Raw genomic sequence first — 10359 nt, forward strand, 5'->3', positions numbered from 1 at the left:
CAAAAATAATAACTTTAAAAAGAATAAAACAGAATTTGCAAATTTGGACAATAACAAAACATGATAAAAGAAGTCTTCAAAATATGAATTACTAACTTCAATATTAACCATAAAATCAAAATATTAGTAAGCAATTTACTGCAAAGTCTACGACATTTTCGTGGGTTACGAATTTCTTCTATAAGGCTAGGTGACAATTAGTTCTTATTTCACCCAAACACTAGGCTATAATAATAGCAAAATCCTTGCACCTGCATTATTATATTTTAATTAAAATTTCTAATCCGTTGTAAATAAAATAAGAAAAACTACTAATGAGTCGTGACTCAAAACTTAACACATTACATAACCACCTATGAAAAATCATTTTATATAAGATATATAAGGCAAAAAACCAAAATATTTAGAGTACTTAAAAACTAAAAAATCCAGTAAAATAAAAAATTGTTAAATTACTAATTATTGTTTTGTTACATTTAATCCAAATTAACATCGAGTAACATGAATAGACTACTAAGAAAACTAATAATGAGGAGCTCAACTATACTATCTCAAATTCAAACATAGTCTATCATAGATAGAGTAGAACAGAAATTTCAAGTACACATGAGCATATAAATAGCAATATATTTAGAATTAAAAATACCAAGCATACTTGTAAAACGAAAAACATTCACTTATAAAAAGATTTTCCAAAGTCATAAAATGTGCTATTCTCAAAATTTTAGATACGAAAATTTTAGTCTGTATATGCTTCTAACATCACCTAACAAAAAACAAATAAAAAGCTTTAAGTGTAAAAAAATAAGCAACAGTAAGAAAAGTGACAGTGTGTAGTGGGAAAGTGGCAGAGCGTAATCCAGAACATATATTTCTTGTTCTCAAAATAATTCAGAACCCACACCACACACTACCACCAACACAAACCAAACTAACCTGACTTAAAGAAAATGGAGAGACCGAAATTTGTGGTTCTAAACTGTAATTTTTTCTCTTTCTGAAGGAACATGAGTGTGGCAGTCGTGAAAGGGAATTGAAAAGTATGTGAAAGGGAAAAAAATTAAAGACAAAAGCTAAGTTTCGAATAGAAGCTAGACATTGAAGAGTCAGTGATAGGGAAAAAAATTAAAGACAAAAGTTAAGTTTCCAATAGCCATTGAAGAGTCTGTGCAAGGGAAAAAAAGTTTAAAACATGAAAAATATTTGAAAAGGAGAGAAAACTAAATTTTGGCCCAGACGTAATAAATTTTAGACACAATTTTTTATTTTTAATAAAAAAATTAATTGTTTGTATCATTTAAACGTACACATAATTACTTTGAATTTCATTAATGATTATCATTAACTGTTTCGATTACGTAATTACTCATTAATATTATTTAATTTATAATATTATATTAATATTTTTATATGTGTTTTTCCAAGTACACGTTATCTCATTATTATTGTATTTTTTTTAGTTTTTAAATTTTTAGAATCCGCTTAGCATCCACTTTGGTGACTTTAATTTTTTTTAATTACTTTATATCATATAGAGTTGGTTTAAGGGACGCTTAATAGCATCCTATTTTTAGCGGACTCTTGTTTATGGTAGCTAATCAGTGTAATTCTTATAATGAATTAAATTATAATGTGATAGAGAAAAAAAGTAGAGAATCCAACATATATTAATTAATATTATATACCAATTAAATTTTAGAATATGATACAAACCAACCTTCATTCTAGGTATATCTTTATAACATGGATTTGAAACTAACATTTTCATTCAATTTTTTCCATGCAGTATAATCAAGCAAAAGGAATTTAGAAATTATGGTATAAACTTTGAAGAATGTAGAAGGAAGATAATAATCATGGATTAATTCTTAATTCTTAATTATTTAATAACCACTGAATGTGAATTGTTTATTAAGCATCAAGATACTGAGAATCAGTCAACTGTCACTTGTCTAATCCATTTAAACCAAAATATTTACTAAATTCAAAACTAGTGAGAATCAATTCAAAACTTAAATAAAATTCATATTTACATAAGGCAAGAGAGCAAACAAAATATGGTGTTCCTAAACTATAACAATCAAATTGCATTGCATCTGAGTTCAATAATTAGTTATCAACACAATTAAGCTGCAAAGAAAAATTAAGAAATAGAAAAGGAATTATGAAGTGAAGGGAACGTGACGTTACGTCTGTCATGGGTGACCGTCGCTGCTGTGGGTGACCGTAGCCTAGTGACCTTAACAGCTGTTAGGAGACAAAAGATTAACGATTAGGGCAAAACGACAACGAGAAAAGAAATGTGGTGGTGGTGGTGGTGAAGGTGGTGGTAGTGGTGGTGAAGGTGGTAGTAGTGATAGTGGTGGTGATGATGGTGATAGTGATAGTGGTGCTGATGTTGGTGGTAGTGGTTCTAATGGTAGTGGAGTATTTTTTAAAGTAGGATATTATTTTTCTTTAAGTGTCGACAAAATGTAAAAATACATAATTTAATTAATTATAATTTATATTAAATAAATAATATTTTAGCTATTGAAAATATTAAGTGACTACTTAATATATTAAATATATTTTATAATATAATACTTTATTCGGTCGCTAAATCGATGACTAAAACATTACATATTAAATATTATTTTAGCGACAAAAAATATTCGGGGATAATTACCATATTAAATATATTTTACAAAAATAAAATGTATTTTGGTCGCTAAATCGGTGCCTAAAATATTATATATTAAATAATGTCTAGCAACCGAAAATATTTGGTGGTTAATTACCATGTTAAATATATTTTACAGAATAAAATTTATTTCGGTCGCTAGATCGATAACTAAAACATTACATATTAAATAATGTTAAGCGACCGAAAATATTCGGTGACTAATTACCATATTAAATATATTTTGCAAAATAAGATTTATTTTGGCCACTAAATCGGTGGCTAAAACATAATATTTAGAGACTAAAAATTTTCGGTGGCTATTTCAGTCGCTATAATAATGAATATTATTGTACATTTATTCAGTCACTAAATCGGTGGCTATTTGCGACTACTGTGAAGTGGTGGCTATTTTAGTCACAATTTGCGACTAAATTAATTTGGTGACTAATATCGGTGACTAAATTGCATTTTTCTAGTAGTGATTTTTAAAATTTTTTAAAAGTATTTTTAAAATTAAAAAAAGTATAGATTGATTTTTATTATTTTTATAAAATATAATATTTAACGTTAATAATAATAAAATAAAATAAAAAATATAATAAAGAATAATAAAATTTCTTGAGATATATTTCTTTTGTTTTCTCATTTTAATTTTTTGACGTATTGTATATATTTATACTCTTGCATCTCTTATTTTGTTTTTTGTTTAAAAAAAAAGTAGAAAGTTAGACATAAATTCATTCTCATCGCTATCCATTCCCATATGTTCTCTTTTAAGTGCTCATATGTTCTCTTTTAAGATGAAAAAAGGTAGCTTTCTTTTTTCTCTTGATAGGAAAATATTAGTTTGATATTTATTTATTTTTTCATCTTATGAGTTTTTTGTATATTTATTCTTTTATGAATATAAAAAGAAAGTTTATGTATATATGTTTTTTCATAACCATTTTTTATATGTGACTTGATTATCATAATTTTTTTAGTAATTATGTCTCTCGATTTTTTATTAGATTTTGATAAATTATTTTTTAGTCTTATTTTTTAAAAATAAGTATATTGATAAAGAATAAAATAATAGATTCATTTTTTTAAATTGATAAAGGGAAGATACCTTGAAGATGAAAACAATACACATTTATTTCTTCACCTATCTTCAAGCATGATACTAAAAATTCAATTGCTGAATTAGAAAATCATTCCTTAATATTCAAAGAATTATAAGTGAAATATTTTATATTAATTCTTTTAAATTATTAGTGGAAAGTTTCATATTAATTTTGTTAATTTTGTGAAACTTATTATAAGAAAATTTTCTCAAATATAAAAATATTTAGGGAAAGAAATGAAATTAGAAAAACATATTTAAAACATTTCAAATACAACTTCAAAATTATAATTTTTTTAAGAAAAAAATTACAAAGAGATTTCAATACTAATTTTTATATACTTTTGTTACATTAGTATCAATAATTAAATATATAAAATTTGAGTATTTTGGTCCTTTCAAAATTTCTGATCAAAAACTGTCATTGAGTGTCAAATATTTTTTCGTAATTTAAATTTAGTCCTCATATATATATATATATATATATATATATATATATTTGATTTTTTAATTCAATTTTATCCTGCTTTTTTTAATAATTGAAATATATTTTTTTAATTTTTTAAATAAGATTAAGATTAATTAAATATAAATATTTTTACAAATTACTAATATTTATCAATTACTTTTCCTAATTCCTAAAAGTGTGCGGGATACCACATATTTTAGCAAAACAATTCAATGTAACAAATAATATATAAAAAAAATGAGGAGAAAAGTATTTGATGTGTGTGTTGGTAAGAAAATATTAAGCTATTTAATATTATCATTGTTGAATTATTTATTACAAACCTACTTCAATAGTAACTTGATCCTCACTCATCGAGACAAATGAAGACACAATTTGTATCTAAGTAGGGTTACAATTTTGGTGCAACAATGTCTCTGTCATAGCAATTAGTTGACTTCATTTTCACAAGGTGGAGTGCTGCAACCATGTGAAGGTGCAGAGGGTGGAACAGGTCCTTTGGGAAGAGCATGAAAATGTATGTTTTTACGAGGACGAGCTTCGTTTGATGGATTCAAGCCATGTTGAGTTCCAGAAGATGAAGAAGAAGAACTTTTGGGGAGAAGATGAAAGTTCGCACCAGTTCCAACTTTAACTATTTCTTCCATGTTCAAACCTTCGAGGTTAAGGATAGCATTCGCTATGAAAACATTTGAGAAAACCAGAAATATAAAAAATGAACGGAAGCTGATGATGACCATTTTTGAGTTCTTGACCAGAAAATGAAAGATCCAGTTTCTGATTCTGATTTTTATACCATGTCACCAGGAAAAGTTATTTAATATAGATTTTTTTTTTCTTTAAAAAGGAAATGAAAGGTTGAAAAGTCAAATGTATTGATTTTAATACACACAATACTTATTTTAATAAATTATTAATTGATTGTTATTTATCATTAATATACATTTATTTGATCTAGTCTTAGTCAATTTTTTTTTTCAAGAATGATATATTATATTAGAATAATAATAGTAAGAATTGTTCAAACTAAAAACTATTTCTAATTTAATATTAATTGTTAATAAATAGAAGAATATTAAAGTCACATTTATTAGTTAAGCTAAATAAATAAATTTTATTAATAATTTAATATTTATTAATTAATTTACTATAAATATATTAAATTTCAAACATCAATAGTTAATATATTTTCAAACTTCAATAATTAATATATATATATATATATACTCTATAGCCAAATTCTAAATATAAAGTATTAATTAAATATAATATATTTATATACTTTTTACTAAATATATTGTGTATTTTGTTTTTATTATCATTAATATTTAAAATTTAAGTATATAATACCTAAATATTCTTAGAATTTTATTTGCTCAATGTTAATTCTTTTATCTTAATTTGTGCTCCATATATTTTACAATATCCACAATTTCGGTTTCTATTTTTTTTTTGCCAGAAACTTTAAATCAATTATTCCTATTTTAGTTCTTTGAACTTTTTTTTTACGCAATTCCAACTCCAAAATTTCTAATTACTTATTTTTTTTTTACAATTTTAAAAAATATATTAAATCACTTTCATGGAAAAGTAAACAAAAACATTTGGACTAATGTTTCGTATGATTAAAAATTAAAGAGTCAAAATTACATAACAAGACATTTAGTGACCAAAATCATGGATAAGTAAATATTATGGGACAAAAGTTGTGAATAAAAAATTGGGATCAAAATTAATATTAAATATTTTCTTTTCAATTTTTAATTCATGAACAATCATTGTCATTAATATTAAGTAAACGTATAAATCCTTGAGAGATTAAACAAACTATTCAATATTATAAAGGATTTCTCTACAATGGTTTTGAGCAATTATAAATATAAGATGATGACAAACCCTTGTAGAGAAGCCTTCATTATATATCTTCTCTATGGGAGTTGTCCCTTAGGTTTATCTTCTTCATTGTTATTTGTAGCTAGAAGTGAAAGTTAAGAATACTTAAATTCTTAGTTTTACACGAAACTCTCACTTTTATTGTGTACTCACTTTATAAATATTTACAATTAATGGAACTTTCCACAAACTCAATCTTTTGCATTATTCTTATTCATTAAACGATTGATGAGTATTTAATTTACTTGTTTTTATATGATTTAGGCACTTAATATTCTCAAATTTAGTAGACTTTTAGTAGATCAAACCCTTACCAGTTTAGAAGTATAAAATGAGTGCATGAAGATCAGTTACTTGAAATTATTGACTTAAATTGATGTTTTTGTTGTAGCAAGAAAAAATTAGGAACCCTCATAGAAAGAAAAGGCTTCGGTATATTTTATATTATGGTGTGAGTTTGAAGAAGGCTGAAAGTTATAAAGGGTTTTATAAATATTTCAACAAGTTCATTATCCATGGTTAGAAATTATAAATCTACATTTCCTTTTGGATATTATTTTTATTAAAATAATAAATAAATAAAATTTATTAATTTAAATTTTGATATTTATAAATTAATTTATTTCAACGTATATTTATTTGACTTTAATTTATGTTTTAAAAATTACTTTTATATCAAATTATTTTACAAATTTATTTTATTAATTATTCTTTAAGTATATTTAAAAAGTTATTACATTAATCAAATCAAATACACATTCATCATATTCTTTTTCTTTTAATTCAAGGGTTAATTATGTTTTTCGTTCCCCAACTATCAGTGAATTTTGGTTTTAGTCCCTCATCTGAAGGTTGATCCATTTTAGTCCCTGACGTTTTAAATTGCATGGAATTGGTCTCCAATTTTAAACTCTATTAGTATTAGGGATGACAAAAATACCTGTGCCCGCGGATATCCGCGGATAAAATCCGCGACGGATAGTTACTACCCGCGGGTAGCGGGTATTTTAATACCCGCATATAAATGGGTCGGGTACAAGTATCATATTATCCGTATCCGCGGGTACCCGTTACCCGCAAAAAATTAAAATTAAAATTTAATTTATATTTTATTAAGTTAAATTTAATTAAAATTAAAATTAACAATATATTTTATTATGTCAAATTTAATTATAATTTAATTATAATTAAATTTATATTTTATTTTTATAATTATATATATATATATATATATATATATTTAAATATTTGCGGGTATTGTGTATCCACGGGTTTTAAAAAATATCCGCGGGTATTTTGTAAGCGGATACCTGACAGGTAAAGGGGCGGGTAGCGGACGGATTTTTTTTGGCGGGTCGGGTTGCGGGTAAGCACTATTCGTGCCCGACCCGACCCGTTGCCATCCCTAGTTAGTATTAATTGACACTTGGCTAACGGATGACCACGTCAGGATCCCGTTTAGAGGTTTCTCTTTAGTTACAATAAATACGTGGTTATTGGTAGGCTATTTGTGGGTAATTTATGAAACCCTAAAATTTTAATTTCAGGATTGGAGAGGTTGGAGAGATTGCAGATCGTGTTGGTGTGAGCGAATCTTAGGCAACAAAATTCAGTTTTGTTCAGCGTTCTACAGTGATAAATAGCGGAAGCAAAGGATTGGATTGTACGAAGGAGTAGCGGTTAGAAAATATGGCAAAGTTGTGCGTCCTCTTCAGAAATAACATCCAAAGTGTGTGGGTGTGGGAAAAAATTGTTGCTTCTAAAGGTAAGTACTGTGAAGAACAATGGCAAATTATTTTGGAGGTGTAGGAATTGGGCTGTAAGTGACAAATTCCTTCACTATTTCTCGAGCTTCATTTGGTTTTCTTTGTAATGCTTTCCTTTTTTTGTGCAGTCCAATTCTCACTGTAATTATTTCAAATGGGTTAATGAGTCAAAATCTACATTTGAAGGGAAAGAATCTGAATTTGAATCCAGGTGCAAGCAAATGGGACATAATATCAAAAGTTGTAGAAGGGAGATGAGATCCAGAAAGGTAAGACATCATGTTCTTTACTTTGTATTGATTTTTCTTTTACAAAATACAAATCTGAAAATTGAAAACATATTAAATTGACAGGGAAACACACAACGGACTCGAACTGCCACTGGAGCTACCAACGTTGCTGGACCATCAAACCAAACCTACAGTAGAACGAGATCCACACCCATTGTTGCAACAAACGTGAACCAAGGAGAAAGAGCACCAACAACACGGACAAGAAGCATGGCAACACAAGCATTGGGTCTCATGCTAGTAGTACTACAACTTGTATACAACCCACATGAAAATGAATGAAGAATCTTACTCTTTTGTTGCTTTATTAAAGACATTTGTAATAGATTAAGACTTCTAAAAGATTGGTCATAATGATAGTGGACCACTATGTTGTTTTGGAGCAATCGTACTTCAATATTTTAGTTAAAGTTATGGACCACTTACTTGCTTTTTGGGCCACTTTTTGCATTATTGTATTAGATTCAAGGAAACACTTTTGCTATTGCTTTAGACCACTTGTTTGTCATTATTGATCAATGACATTGGTGATGCACTGTTTAAATGAAACACATATTTCTATTCCTTATTCACCATACATTGTATACCATTCTTTCAGTCATAATTTTTCATTCAAAATTACTTTCTGATACTATGAAATTGGTAAAAAAGGAGACCAAATCACAAAATAATACATGGAATCCATTATTACCAAACCTTTTCCAAACTGCAATATTTCATTCACAGATTATGCACATAATGATCAAAACTGATTACTTTTATATTGTCATCACAGTTCCTTACAAGTGGTCCAAAGCAATAGCAAAAGTGTTTCCTTGAATTGAATACAATAATGCAAAAAGTGGTCCAAAGCAGACAAGTGGTCCATAACTTTAACTAAAGTATTATCCAGAAATGTAAGACATCATGTTCCTTACTTTTTATTGATTTTTCTTTTACAAAATACAAATATGAAAGTTGAAAACATACTGAATTGACAGGAAAACACACAATGGACTCGAACTGCCACTAGAGCTACAACAGCTGTTGGACCATCAAACCACACCTGCAGTAGAACGAGAGCCACACCCATAGTTACAGCAAACGTGAACCAAGGAGAAAGAGCACCAACAACACGGACAAGAAGCATGGCAACACAAGCATTGGGGTCTCAAGCTAATAGTACTAAAACTTGTGCACCGCCCACGCAAAAATGAATGAAGAATCCTACTTTTTTGTTGCTTTATTAACAAGATCTATAATAGATTGAGACTTCTATAACATTGGACATTGTGATAGTGGACCACTATTTTGTTTTGAAGCAGTTGTACTTCAATATTTTAGTTAAAGTTATGGACCGTTTGTCTGCTTTGGATCACTTTTTGCATTATTGTATTCAATTCAAAGAAACACTTTTGTTATTGCTTTGGACCACTTATTTGGCATTATTGATCAATGACGTTGGTGATGCACTGCTTGAATGAACCACACATTTCTATTCCTTATTCACCATACATTGTATACCATTCTTTCAGTCATAATTTTTCATTCAAAATTACTTTCTAATACTATGAAATTGGTAAAGCAGGAGACAAAATCACAAAATAATTCATGGAATCCTTTATTACCAAACATTTTCCAAACTGCAATATTTCATTCACAGATTATGCACATAATTATCAGAATTGATTATTTTTCTACTGCCCTTAAAGTGTTTTACAAGTGGTCCAAAGCAATAACAAAAGTGTTTCCTTGAATTGAATACAATAATACAAAAAGTGGTCCAAAGTAGACAAGTGGTCCATAACTTTAACTAAAATATTATCCAGAAAGGTAAGACATCATGTTCTTTACTTTTTAATGATTTTTCTTTTACAAAATGTAAATATGAAAGTTGAAAACATATTGAATTGACAGAGAAACACACAACGGACTCGAACTGCCACTAGAGCTACCAACGTTGTTGGACCATCAAACCAAACCAACAATAGAACGGGATTCACACCCATAGTGGCAGAAAACGTGAACCAAGGAGAAAGGGCACCAACAACACGGACAAGAAGCATGGCAACACAAGCATTGGGGTCTCAAGCTAGTAGTACTACTACTTGTGCACAACCCACGTGAAAATGAATGAAGAATCCTACTCTTTTGTTACTTTATTAAAGACATTTGTAATAGATTAAGACTTC

Source organism: Vigna unguiculata, chromosome 7 (assembly GCF_004118075.2).
Source record: "Vigna unguiculata cultivar IT97K-499-35 chromosome 7, ASM411807v1, whole genome shotgun sequence".
NCBI classification, from domain to species: Eukaryota; Viridiplantae; Streptophyta; class Magnoliopsida; order Fabales; family Fabaceae; genus Vigna; species Vigna unguiculata.